The sequence below is a fragment of the Bubalus kerabau genome, chromosome 11 (genome assembly GCF_029407905.1).
Source record: "Bubalus kerabau isolate K-KA32 ecotype Philippines breed swamp buffalo chromosome 11, PCC_UOA_SB_1v2, whole genome shotgun sequence".
Classification (NCBI taxonomy): Eukaryota; Metazoa; Chordata; class Mammalia; order Artiodactyla; family Bovidae; genus Bubalus; species Bubalus kerabau.
This window is the reverse complement of record NC_073634.1, coordinates 30,533,661-30,548,443: the sequence shown is the minus strand read 5'-3', so window position 1 is coordinate 30,548,443 and position 14,783 is coordinate 30,533,661. Positions and strand designations below refer to the sequence as shown.

General features: G+C 35.2%; 1 non-coding gene across 1 annotated transcript; it reads right to left on the bottom strand.

Moving 5' to 3' along the window:
- Positions 1–5,352: 5,352 nt before the first annotated feature.
- Positions 5,353–5,424, bottom strand: TRNAL-GAG (transfer RNA leucine (anticodon GAG)). The gene has a single exon. It is a non-coding gene; the product is annotated as a tRNA-Leu (tRNA).
- Positions 5,425–14,783: the final 9,359 nt, after the last annotated feature.

Sequence of the window (14,783 nt, the reverse complement as noted above, 5' to 3'; positions counted from 1 at the left end):
CTTGACCGCACTGCTAAGCGACATTGACAGGTGCATGACCCTGGTGGACTCTCTTCATGTGAATCTTATACATTTCTTAGATTTATTCCTGGGTGTTCTCTTGTAGTTCTTGTTTTCGTAAATTGAATACTTTCTAGGTGATTGTTCATATATTGGTAAATTATTGATCGTGTTTTAATTTTGCTCTCAGCTACCTTACTAAATTGTCTAAATCTTGTAATGATTTTTAAAGTTGAATTTCTGCCATAATATTATCTCACCTGCAAAGAATAATGTTTTCTTCCTTTTCCTTCGCTTCCCTTTCCTTTTCCTTGTCATTTTCCCTCTTTTTCTCTAATGACATTGGCTAGTATTGGCCAAAGTTAAATAATACTGGTCATAGTATGCATTCTTGTTTTGTTTCTGATTTTACTACAATTCAGTGTTTCACTGTATAGTTTTTGGCATTTCTAATGATATGTGTATTTTTTCATGTTAACAAACTATTCATCTATTACTACTTTTAATAAGATTTTTTTTATTGAAAGGGATATTGAGATGTTATTAGATAACCTTTTCAGCATCTGCAAGAATGTTCACATAGTATTTCTCTTTTGATACATGTTTAAGCTGTATTGCTTAATATATTCATTAATATTGATCCATCTTTGCATTTTTGGTATGAGTGTTCCTTAATTATGATGTATATTTGATTTATGTGCTACTAGATTCTATTACTACAAATCTAGTGGAGGTGATGGAATTCCAGCTGAGCTATTTCAAATCCTAAAAGATGATGCTGTTAAAGTGCTGCACTCAATATGTCAGCAAATTTGAAACACTCAGCAGTGGCCACAGGACTGAAAAAGGTCAGTTTTCACTCCAGTCCCAAAAAAGGACCATGCCAAAGAATGCTCAAACTACCGCACAGTTGTGCTCATTTCATATGCTAGTAAGGTTATGCTCCAGATCCTTCAAGGTAGACTTCAGCAGTATGTGAATCGAGAACTTCCAGATGTACAAGCTGGGTTTAGAGAACTTCCAGATGTACAGGCTGGGTTTAGAAAAGACAGGAACAAAAGATCAAATTGCCAACATTCACTGGATCATAGAGAAAGCAAGGGAATTCCAGAAAAACATCTACTTCATTGACTACGCTAAAGCCTTTGACTGTGTGGATCACAACAAACTGTGGAAAATTCTTAAAGAGATGGGAATACCACCTTATCTGTCTCCTGAGAAACCTGTATGGTTAGAACCAGACGTGGAACAACTGATTGGTTCTAAATTGGGAAAGGAGTAAGACAAGGCTGTATGTTGTCACCCTGTTTATTTAACTTATATGCAGGGTACATCATGAGAAATGCTGCGCTGGATGAAACACAGACCAGAATCAAGACTGCTGGGAGAAATGTCAACAACCTCAGATATGCAGATGATACCACTCTAATGGTAGAAAGTGAAGCAAAGAACTAAAGAGCCTCTTGATGAGGGTGAAAGAGGAGAATGAAAAAGCTGGGTTAAAACTCAACATTAAGAAAACAAAGATCATGGTATCTGGTTCCATCACTTCATGGCAGATAGAGGAGGGAAAAGTAAAAGACGTGGCAGATTTTATTTTCCTGGGCTCCAAAATCACTGCGAACAGTGACTGCAGCCATGAAATTAAAAGACACTTGCTCCTTGGAAGAAAAGCGTTGACAAACCTAGACAGCATATTCAAAAACAGAGACATCACTTTGATGATGAAGGTCTGTCTAGTCAAAGCTATGGTTTTTCCAATAGTCATGTATGGATGTGAGAGTTGGACCATAAAGAGGGCTGAGCACCACAGAATTGATGCTTCTGAATTGTGGTGCTGGAGAAGACTGTTGAGAGTCTCTTTGACTGCAAGGAAATCGTAAAGGAATTTGTAAAAGAAATCATAAAAGAAATCAACCCTGAATATTCATTGGAAAGATTGATGCTGAAGCTGCAATACTTGGCCATCTGATTCAAAGAGATGACTCACTAGAAAATTCCCTAATGCTGGGAAAGACTGAAGACAAACGGAGGAAAGGGCAGCACAGGATAAGATGGTTAGATAGCATCACCAACTCAATGGACATAAATTTGAGCAAACTCTGGGAGATGGAGAAAGACAGGGAAGCCTGGCATGCTGCAGTCCATGGAATCACAAAGAGTTGGTCAGGCACAACTTAGCGATTTTTGAAACTTTCCTTTTAATACTCTGGAACCATTAAATAATATTAAAATTACATGTTCCATAAAGATTTGATAGAATTCACTTATTAAATTCTCTAAAAATTGGCCTATCTGTAACTTTCTTCCTTTATTGGGGTCAGTTTTAATAGTTTATATTTCCCTATTTGTGGTATCTGCATGAAGCTGAACAATATATTCTTATAATTTTTAAAATTTAAGTATCTATGCTTATTTTTCTATACTCATTTTTCAAACCTATATATGTGCTTCTTCTTTTTTAATTTATATTGTTTGACTAGCTTTGCTAAATTTTTACCATTTTGTTTTTTCTTGAGGAACTTTCTTGAGATATGTTTATTTGTTCTATAGTTTCCTAGTCTTTAATTCTTGCTTTTACCTTTACTAATATCTCCTTTTTGTTGTTGTTAAGATTACTGTGTTGTTCTTTTTTCTAACTCATTAAATTGAGTGCTTAATTATTTACTTTTTTCATTTGTCTTTCAATTGACAAACAATTTTTGGCATAGTTTTTTTTTTTAAGAAAGATTCATAGGAACTATGCTCTTTGAGGATTTATATGTTGGAAATCATCTGCAGGTTATCTTTATGCCCAAACTATACTTTGACTGGAACTAAAATTCTTAGGTCATAGGATCCCTGAGAATACTGAGGCAGTAAATTGCTACAATGTTGAATGTTGCTTTAAAGAAGTATGAAACAGCTTGATTTCTATCTCTTCCCCTTGAGGTGATTTGATTTTCTGTCTGAAAGATCCTATCTTTGAAGTCCAGTAACTTTATTAGGATGTGTTCTAGTTCTAGTGTTGGTTCTTCCTGGAAAATGATGTGCTTGTTTAAAGGTACAGATTCAAATCCTTTATTTCAGAATAATTTTCTTGAATTATACTTTTAATATTTTTTGAGTGCTTGATTGTTCTGTCTTCTGAATGCATAACTGAACATCCAATCTGTCTTAAATGTATTTTTTCCTGTAATTCCTTAAATTTTTTTTTTTTCCTTTTCTTTTGCTGTTTTCTTGAGCCTGTCCTCCATTTCTTTAGCTTGTTTTCAACAACAAGTATTCTTCCTTCCTGCAATTTCCATTTCTGTATGTCATTACTTCTCTACATCTTTCCTAGGTTCACTCAGGTCAACTTTATCATTTCTTTCTTCAGTTCTTTTATCAGTGCTTTGGATTTTTGATTCATGTAGTCCACTTTTTCATTGAATTATTTGAATCTGAAAGAAGTTTTTGGTCACAATTTTCAAGTATTCCACAATAAATTTTTATCTGATGAATGCTGAATTTTTCTTTTCTCCTTTGCCTTTTTCTTATAATGATTTTGTCTCCTGGTTCCTTCTTCAAAAGTTTTATTGAAATGCAATTCACATACAATATGACTTACCATTTAAAGTGTATAATTCAGTATTTTAAAGTACTTTCAGAGAGTCATGAAACCTTTCCTGGTTCCTTTTTTTTTGTTTTCATTTTTCCTTTCTGGACCAGTTATATAGAGAAGAAAAATGTGAGAGAGATGTAAGAGGCTCTGAACAACCTCTGGACCAACAAAACATTGTCCTAACTCAAAGCATATACAAGGTTTAATGGATGTTATTGTGAGTGTGAGTGTATATTCAGACTTCACAAAATTTTAATGACTAGACTTGGTAGCTTCAGGGTCACTCATTAACCTTGGCTTCTCTGTTACCTCAAAAAATTTTTTTGCAGAATGTCATGCCTGTATGATTTCAAAACAGATCATGGAGAATTCTAGAGCCATTTTGCAAACCTCAGCCTTTTTTTTCCCAAACAAGGAACTTGATTTTTGCCTTGGAAAACTGTTGACTCTACCTGAGCTCTGCAACCATGGGTATTGTCTTTTGGGATTCTTTCTCTGGTCACATTTTCATGTACTTGGCAGCAGCTCCTCTTTATAAATATTAAAGTTTAGGGCAAAAGTATTGCCTGATTTCTTCCTAAATGGAGTGTTTATTCCATTTTTATTCTTATTGTTTCAGATTGGTTTCAGAAAGCAGATTCAGTCTTAGTCAACTCCAGCTTCTATAAGAAACAGCATACATTGGATGGCTTATAAACAACAGAAACTTATATCTCACAGTTCTAGGGGCTGGAATTTTTTTTGAGATCAGGGTGCCAGCATGACTGGGTTCTAGCGAGGACCTTTTTCTGGATTGCAAACTGCTGTCTTCTTATGTCCTCACATGGTACAAAGAGATAGGAAGCAAATGCTCTCATGACTCTTACAAGAGTAATTGCATTCATGAGGGCTCCGCTCATATGACCTCTTCTAACATTAGTGACCCCCAAAGGCCATTGGAAAGTAGGGTTTCAACAGGAATTTGGCGGCGGGGGACACACACGCTGAGCTTGTAACACAGTCAGAGACTTCTTTATTTTTCCATCTTAAAATGAGAGATTGATCATTTTATTATTAAGTTCTTTTTATTTTTCAAACATATTTAAACCTCTATTTCTTGTCCATCAACTTTAGACTATATATATTTTGATTCGTTACTTTGTAACTAAGAAAATAAACATATCTACAATTCTTTTTCCTTTTTTCTCTCTGTTTTTCTTTTCTCTATTCTCTCTGTTGCCAAGCAACATCTGCTAGTATTCCATTATTTTTACTACACTATGATTCATGGCATTCATATTCTTCTCTGTAACTGTAATTAAGTGTCTGTACTTTTTTTGTCTGTAAGCTACTCTAAAAATGGAAAAAATAGAAATTGGTTAAATTATTATGGACTGTATAAATATTGTGAGCCATGGAGTAAAATAGTGTTATTGGAGCCTCAGAGAAAGACGCATAATCCTATACCACTAACTCACAGAGGAAAATCTTCCAAGTATCATGTCAAACAAGTTGTCTTTTTTATACTCGGAGAAAGGTATCCTTGTATTTTTGTTGCTCTACATTTCTTGTACAGTGCCCCCCAAAGCTTCCACCCACTTTTCTTTTTTCTTTTCAATATATATATTATATAAAGATTATTTATGATATATACAGTGTGTGTGCTCAGTCGCTAAGTCATGTTGGACTCTTGCAACCCTATGGACTGTAGTGTGCCAGGCTCTTCTATCCATGAGATTTTCCTGGTAAGAATACCGGAGTAGGGTTGCCATTTCCTCCTCCAGGGGATCTTCCCAACCCAGGGATCAAACCTGCGTCTCCTGCATTCTCAGGCAGATGCTTTACCACTGAGCCAGCTGGGAAGCATATACAATATGTACATTCACTATAACTTTATTTTTTTAAGATTCTTTTCAGTGTGGATCATTTCTAAAGTTTTCTGTTGAATTTGTTAATATCACTTCTGTTGTTTTTTTATGTTCTGATTTTTGGTCACGAAGCATGTGGGGTCTCAGCTCACTAACCAGGGATCGAGCCCACACCCCTTCCATTGGAAGGCAAAACCTTAACCCCTGGACTGCCAGGGAAGTCCCTCACCATAACTTTAAAACATTCATTTTCTTCACCATACTACCTTTTAATAAAATCTATTTTCTTCATGAAGATAATCTTTCTGGGGTCTAATAGGACAGTTACTTTCTTTTATGATCTTGTTTTTTGTTTTTGTTTTTAGATTCCATATGCAAGTGAGATCATACAATATTTGTCTTTCTCTGTCTGCTTAGCATAATGCCCTCTAATTTCAACCATATTGTGGCAAATTGCAAGATTTTCAATAATATTCCATAGACATATGAACATACCACAGTTTCTTTATCCATTCATCCATCAATGGACACTTCAGTTATTTCTATTCAAATAATACTGGCAATGAACATGGTGGTACATAAATCTTTTTGAGTTATTGTTTTCATTTCTTTCAGATAAATACTCAGAACTAAAATTTCTGGGCCACATAGTAGTTCTATTTTTAATTTCTTAAATGTCAACCAATTTCTTAAATTTGCTTCCCTGATAGCTCAGTTGATAAAGAATCTGAGTGCAATGCAGGAGACCTTAGTTTGATTCCTGGGTCAGGAAGATCCACTGGAGAAGGGATAGGCTCTCCACTCCAGTATTCTTGGGCTTCCCTGTGGCTCAGCTGTATAGAATCTGCCTGCAATAAGGGAGACCTAGGTTCAGTCCCTAGGTTGGGAAGATCCCCTGGAGAAAGGAAAGGCTACCCACTGCAGTATTCCTGCCTGGAGAATTCCATGTATAGTCCATGGGGTTGCAAAGAGTCAGACACGACTAAGAGACTTTCACTTTTAAACGTCAGCCAAGACCACAAACATTGTGTATAGCACATTTGAACTGACATATGGCATGTCTGGTAATTCTTTGATTGAATGCCAGACATGAGAAAGGAAAACTGAATATGTAAATTGAGGCCCTGGCTAATGTATCAGAGAAGACTAACCTGCCATTTAGCAGTCAGAAAGAGTAGAGACAGATCGTGTTAAGTCAATCTGGGATGAGCTCATTTGAAGGTAGGTTTCAGTCTTTTGTGCCTACTGCTCTATTTCCTACTGAGTATACACCTAGAGTGGGAGTCTGGGCAGAATATGAGGGCCCTTCCTCATTGGTGGGCACTGATCTCTACAATTTCTGCCACCCAGTCTGAGGGATTGCCAAAGGATCTGATTGACTTCCCAGGGTCCTAGGTAACACTCTTTCCTTTGGTCCTTGCCCTATGGTACATAAGCCATCTAGATCAGCAAATTCAGTGAAAGGAAATTTTTACAGAATATACCACCATTCTTTTTGGAATCCTTGCCCTTCAAGTCTTGTCAATGATCTCAGCTTCAACCTTTATAAATTAAAAAATAGAAGAGCAAATGGAAACAAGCAGAAGAAAGAAAGTAGTACACAAGAGCAAAAATCAATGAATTAGAAAACAGAAAAATAATGAAGTCAATGAAACCAGAAACGGACTCTTTGAGAGAGAAAAGGATAACCTTCTACCCAGACTGATCAGAAAAACAAAAACAACAATAAAACATAGTTAACCATTATCAGGAATGAGAGCAGGAATGTAACTATAGAGCCTAATCATATTAAAAGCAATACAAGTAAAAAATAGCTTTATACCGATCAGTTCAACAACAGATGAAATAGACAAATTCCTTGAAAAGCACAAACTGCCAAAGCTCACTCAAGAAGAAATAGATAAATTGAATTATGCTTTATCTGTTAAAGACATTAAATTATGATTTAAAAACCTTCCTACAGAGAAAGCTCCAGGACTAGATTGCTTCACTGGGAAACTTAACCAAACATTTAATAGAAGAAATTTTACCAGTTCTGACTGGAGAAGGGAATGGCAACCCACTCCAGTATCCTGCCTGGAGAATTCCATGGCCAGATAGATGACCCTGGCTGGCTACAGTCCATGGGGTCGCAAAGAGTCAGACATGACTGAGCGATTAACACTTTACATTTACTGGATTTTGGAGAATTGTTCCTTTGAGATTCCAACCTCACTACCAAATACGTAAAAGCTTGAAGAATTCTTCCATTTACTACCCTCCTTTAAAAGAAGTGATCAGACATTAATGAGAAAGGACCAAAGGGACCATTTTAAAGCTGGACAAGGGAAATATAATTCTTACCAGTTTTGTCCAGATCCTAGTTGTTAGAACAAAGTTAAACCTTCAGTCTTAAAAACAAAATCCTTGGAAGTTTTAATTGAACATTTTACACACTTAAAATCTTGGAATGGTGCTTTACATATAATGTAGCACATGAAAGGCTTTGTGCAGACAAGTAAATTTTCCTTTTCTGAGTATTGAAATGTGATAACACCATCTCATCATTTTTAACTTGAAATCAAAACTATCAGATTTGATTTTTTTATAATTTAGGGAAAGTGAAGTTAGGGGACTAGAAGACTTTTAAATTGACTTCTTCAGATCTAATGATTTAAATGTAACCAGTTTTTGTTGGGACTTTATAAAATTATCTTGTATATATAACTGTTAACTAATCTGTAAGTTATAATAAATATATTTGCAATTATTATATGTTACATGATATTTTGGTTCAGCCTCTATGAGGCTAGCATTACTGTGATATTGAAACCATAAATAAAGTGTTCCGTAGTCTTGGCACTGGTAAAAATACAAATCTGTTAGATTCTAGCAAATCAAGATGCATGTTATAATCTTTAACCATGAAAAGAATAGTAAAATAATGTATAATTAATAAGCTTATCAAAAAGGAAATGAAATTATAAAAACTATGATTAAACTTTTTTTTTAAATGCAAGAAAGAGTGAAAGAAAATAGAATAGATGAGACAAATAGAAAACAAATAGTAAGATAATGGTTGTAAATCCTAATACATTAATAATTACTTTAAATATAAATATCTTGATTAAAAGGCAGAGGTTCTTTGGTCTGGATGAAACAAAAAAGCTGTGGAGCTCAAGCAGAAGAGCATGCAGAGATAAGCAGAGGATTTGTGCCTGCAGGTTTCAGAGCAAACTACCAAGTGTGTTTCTCAGATTTGAGGGACTTATCCTGAAATGTAAGACCTAAATCCTTGGGGCACAGTAACAAGAGGAAAATGGATAGGCTGGTGGCAGAAGTTACCTCAAGACCAAATTTGTTTTACAAACAAAAGGAGATGAACTAAATTTAAGTTGAACTAAATTTAAGATGAACTATATTTAAGTTCAGTATAGAGCATGCTGCTGATAAATATTTAACAACTGGCTCAGCAAGTGTAGTTTCAACATGGATGTTGAAGAATATATTTTGTTAATGTTAACAAGTGAGATGGAAGTGAAACAGTGAAGACATGTTGGCATTTCATTCATTCATCAATTGTGTGGCATGTGTGACATCTTTACTGAATTGGATGACAGTTTTTGAATATTGTAAGAATAGTTCATTTGGGAGTTTTCGTTGTTTTCTCCTTTTTTGCTATTCACAATATAATGTCTACAGACAGCACATATTTGTAAGTTTCATCTGCATTGTTTACATTTTCTCTATCATTTTCTTCGGTATAGACCAAGATTCAGCAAACTACAACCCAGCTCTACATAGATAGCTTTTCAATTATCCATTCAGATCTAAATATCATAATGCTTTGATGTGCACCAAAATACATGAATAAGTTCTCTTTAGTAGTCAAATACTGTACATCATTCCTTCTTACCTTCAACTTATATTTCCTTTCCATTTCTTCCATATAATTTTATCTTAATGTAACATCATTACTTTAAAAAATTTTTATTGATTACCCTGTCATATTACTCTGCAATAAAAATCACATGTGTTAACAAGACTTACGTGGTGATTATTTTACAATATATACAGATACCAAATCGTTATGTTCTACACCTGAAACTAATAATAATGTTATATGTCAAGTATACCTCAATAAACATTTCTTAATTTGTTTTAACTTCCTATACCTGTGTGTCTCCTAAATGTTAATTAAAGTTATTCGAAAGTTATCACATAATGATATTGGTGAGGCATTTCTCTATTAGTTCATGTAACCTCAGGTAAATACTCATGTATGACGTTTTCAGAATGTCAGCCCTGAGACAGGCTTGGCATCAATTCTGTTCCTCCTTTTAGTTTTTTTAGCTGTCAGAGCAGAGAACCCATGTTTACATAAATAACTAGATGGAGGTAAAAGGAGTTTTATTTTATAATATCAACCAGGTCTTGGAAATCCTTCAAGTTATATGCCAGAATCAAATATTATTTTTAATGGTCTATCACTGATAAGTTGATTAGATCCTCCCTCAATTTTGTTGAAACCCAGGAATTAGAAACCACCCAGTTTGCAAAAAATTTTGTTTCCTCATCTTTAAAATCTTTATTTTTCTCAATTTCTCATAATTTTGCCAAAAGAGCCATTCTAAGACTTGAAATTTCTGTTACTTATTCTTGTAATTTTTAGATAAATCTCATTTTTATAGTTTAAATTTGTTAAACTGAGATTTAAAAGAGACAAAATTGGAAATTATAAATCCTTTTGAACAAAGTATAATCATGCTGAATTTCAGTTTTCTAGAATATCCTAAAATGTCTTAAAATGTGGACAGAGTTGGATACTTGACAGATGTTAGAGATGAAGTTAGTAATTTATTTAATGATTGAAAAGAAGCATGTTTATAATCATGTGTTTGATATTATTAAATCACATCAAAATATGAGAAGGAGGAATTACCTCTAATTAAATAAAGTTGGTTTTATAAAGTTCAGGATATTATGTTCTAGTTTATGTTTTGGGAACATTTTATCCTACACCTGTACAATGGTAGATGTTCTATTTTTTTTAATCAACTTTATTACTTAAGAAGTTCACAACAAAACTGAGCAGAAGGTCCAGAGACTTCGCGTATATCCCCAGCTCTTAAACTTGCATAAGGTCCCCCAATATTAACATCCCCCACCACAGTGGTACATTTGTTAAATTTGTTAAGTCTACATTGATACTTCATGATCACCCAAAGTCTGCAGCTTACATTAGGATTCACTCTTGGTATTGTACATTCTGTGGGTTTAGACAAATGTGTAATGACGTGTATCCACCAGTGTAGAACGAACCAGCCTCTAAGCTATGTCAGTTCATCTCACCCTCACCTCTAATCCTCGGCAACCACTGACAGTTTTATTGTCTCCTTGGTTTTACCTTTTCTAGATTGCAGCAGTGTTGGAAACACAATATATAGCCTTTTTAGATTGACTTCTTTCCCTTGGTAATATGCATTTAAGTTTACCCCATGTCCTTTCATAGCTTGATAGCTCATTTCTTTTTCTGAGCTGAATAATATGCCATTGCCTGGATATGTCAGTTATGTATCCATTCACCTACTGAAGGACCATCTTGGTTGTCTCTGAATTTTGGCAGTTATGATTACACATACCATAAATATCCATGTTCAGGTTTTTGTGTGGACATAAGTTTTCAAGTTTTTAAAGTAAAGACTAGGGAATGAGATTGCTGAATTTCGTGGGAAGAGTATGTTTAGTTTTGAAACCACCAAAGTAAACTGTCTTTGAAACAGCTGTGATATTTTGTATTTCCATCAGCCGTAAATGAGAGTTCCTGTTGCCAAAATTTGGTATTGTTAGTATCCTGGCCAGTGCTTTGTGTTGTTAGTGTTTTCCATTGTGTGTGGTGTGTAGTGGTATTTCATTGTTCTTTAAATTTGCATTTATGTGAAGCATCTCTTCATATTCTTATTTGCTATCTGTGTATTTTCTTTGGTGAGGTGTCAGTGGCCCCTTTTTTAATGGGTTGTTGTTTCCTTATTGAAATTTAAGTGTTCTTTGTTTATTTTGGTGGCTGTCCTTTATTAGATATGTCTTGCAAATGTTTCTCTCAGTATGACTTGTGTTTTCATTCTCATAGATATTCTGTTTTGAAGGATGCAATTTAAATTACTTTGTGAAAAGTAATATTAATAACAAAAGGAAAGTATTAGACCATCAGTAAGTGAAGGACTTATAAAAAGTTTATTAATCATTGTTGCTATACATATTATTTACAGTAGAATATAACATTCCTGTTATAATGTCCTGGGAATGTAAAAAAATTAAATATAAAATATATATTATATGTAATATTATAAATCTAATAACTATATGATGAAAAGAATAATTGATTAATAAACAAATATTAGTTCATAGCATCCCACCATCTTTTGGCAAAATTAATGAAAATGTTTCCCCTACCAGTCTGAATAAGTATTCAGGAAAACATGAGACCTGAACTTAGATGTATATTTCATTTTTAGATGCAACACTAGCCTTCTGGAAACACTGGAAATTAGTGTGGACTGCTTCCCTTCCTCCTCCCCAAAATCATGCAGAAATGCATCTGAAATGGACTAAGGCATGATTCATGCCTTAAATGGGAATACTCTCCCAATTCTATCACCAAGAAAGGTGGAAATTCAGAAAGATTTGTGGCAGACTGATACATCATTTAAAAATGTTAATACTAAAATTCTTAGAGTACTGGGTATAGATAAGATAGATAAGAGCCAGAGCTTTTCATAAATTTGTCCCTTGTGTACTCTCACAGCCTTGCTCTTAGAGGCAATGCATTCTTGACAATAGTTATGGGGGGAAATTATTAAACAAGAATTGTCATTTCTCCTATGGCTTCAAGCTACAATGAATTCAGAACATGCCAACAGAGGCAAAATACTCAGTTTCTAATGCCTTGATCTCTCGTTCCTCTGCCTGTTCTAAATCCAGCTTAAACAAGGTGGTGACCAAAACCATCCCCAAGGGAAAAAAAGAAGGCAAAATGGTTGTCTGAGGAGGTCTTATAAATAGCTGAGAAATGAAGAGAAACAAAAGGCAAAAGAGCAAAGGAAAGATATACCCATCTGAATTCTATCACCAAAGAATAGCAAGGAGAGATAAGAAAGCCTTCCTCAGTGATCAGTGCAAAGAAATAGAGGAAAACAATAGAATGGGAAAGACTAGAGATCTTTTCAAGAAAATTAGAGATACTAAGGGAACATTTCATGCAAAGATGAGCACAATAAAGGACAGAAATGGTATGGACCTAACAGAAGCAGAAGATATTAAGAAGTGGCAAGAATACACAGAAGAACTATACACAAAAGATCTCCATGACCCAGATAACCACAATAGTGTGATCACTCACCTAGAGCCAGACATTTTGGAGTGCAAAGTCAAGCAGGCCTTAGGAAGCGTCACTACAAACAAAGCTAATGGAGGTGATAGAATTCCAGCTGAGCTATTTCAAATCCTAAAAGATGATGCTATGAAAGTGCTGCACTAAATATGCCAACAAATTTGGAAAACTCAGCAATGGCCACACGACTGGAAAAAGTCAGTTTTCATTTCCAATCCCAAAGAAGGGCAGTGCCAAAGAATGTTCAAACCACCTCACAACTGCACTCATCTCACATGCTAGCAAAATATTACTCAAAATTCTCCAAATTAGGCTTCAACAGTGTGTGAACCGAGAAATTCCAGATGTTCAGGCTGGATTTAGAACAGACAGAGGAATGAGAGATCAAATTGCCAACATCCATTGGATCATAGAAAAAGCAAGGGAATTCCAGAAAAACATCTACTTCTGCTTCATTGACTGTGCTAAAGCCTTTGACCATGTGGATCACAACAAACTGTGGAAGATTCTTAAAGAAATGAGAATATCAGACCACCTTACCTGCCTCCTGAGAAATCTGTATGCAGGTCAAGAAGCAACAGTTAGAATTGGACATGGAACAACAAACTTGTTCCGAATTGAGAAAGGAGTATGTCAAGGCTGTATATCGTCACTCTGCTAATTTAACTTATATGCAGAATACATCATGAGAAATGCTGGACTGGATGAAGCACAAGCTGGAATCAAGATTGCCAGGAGAAATATCAAACAACCTCAGATAAGCAGATGACACCACCCTTGTGGCAGAAAGCAAAGAGGAACTAAAGAGCCTCTCACACCAGTTAGAATGGCTGCGATCCAAAAGTCTACAAGTAATAAATGCTGGAGAGGGTGTGGAGAAAAGGGAACCCTCTTACACTGTTGGTGGGAATGCAAACTAGTACAGCCACTATGGAGAACAGTGTGGAGATTCCTTAAAAAACTGGAAATAGACCTGCCTTATGATCCAGCAATCCCAATGATGGGCATACACACTGAGGAAACCAGAAGGGAAAGAGACACGAGTACCCCAATGTTCATCGCAGCACTGTTTATAATAGCCAGGACATGGAAGCAACCTAGATGTCCATCAGCAGATGAATGGGTAAGAAAGCTGTGGTACATATACACAATGGAGTATTATTCAGCCATTGAAAAGAATACATTTGAATCAGTTCTAATGAGGTGGATGAAACTGGAGCCTATTATACAGAGTGAAGTAAGCCAGAAAGAAAAACACCAATACAGTATACTAACGCATATATATGGAATTTAGAAAGATGGTAACAATAACCCTGTGTACGAGACAGCAAAAGAGACACTGATGTATAGAACAGTCTTATGGACTCTGTGGGAGAGGGAGAGGGTGGGAAGATTTGGGAGAATGGCATTGAAACATGTAAAATATCATTTATGAAACGAGTTGCCAGTCCAGGTTCAATGCACAATACTGGATGCTTGGGGCTGGTGCACTGGGACGACCCAGAGGGATGGAATGGGGAGGGAGGAGGGAGGAGGGTTCAGGATGGGGAACACATGTATACCTGTGGCGGATTCATTTTGATATTTGGCAAAACTAATACAGTTATGTAAAGTCTAAAAATAAAATAAAATTAAAAAAAAAAAAAACCAGTTAAAAAAAAAAAAAAGAAAGAAAGTGAAAGAGGAGAGTGAAAAAGCTGCTTGAAACTCAACATTCAAAAAATGAAGATTATCACAGCAGGATCCGCTATGACCCACCTCCCAGAATATTGGAAATAAAAGCAAAAATAAACAAATGGGACCTAATTAAAATTAAAAGCTTCTGCACAACAAAGGAAACTATAAGCAAGGTGAAAAAACAGCCTTCAGAATGGGACAAAATAATAGCAAATGAAGCAACTGACAAAGAATTTTAATCTCAAAAATATACAAGCAACTCCTGCAGCTCAATTCCAGAAAAATAAGTGACCCAATCAAAAAATGG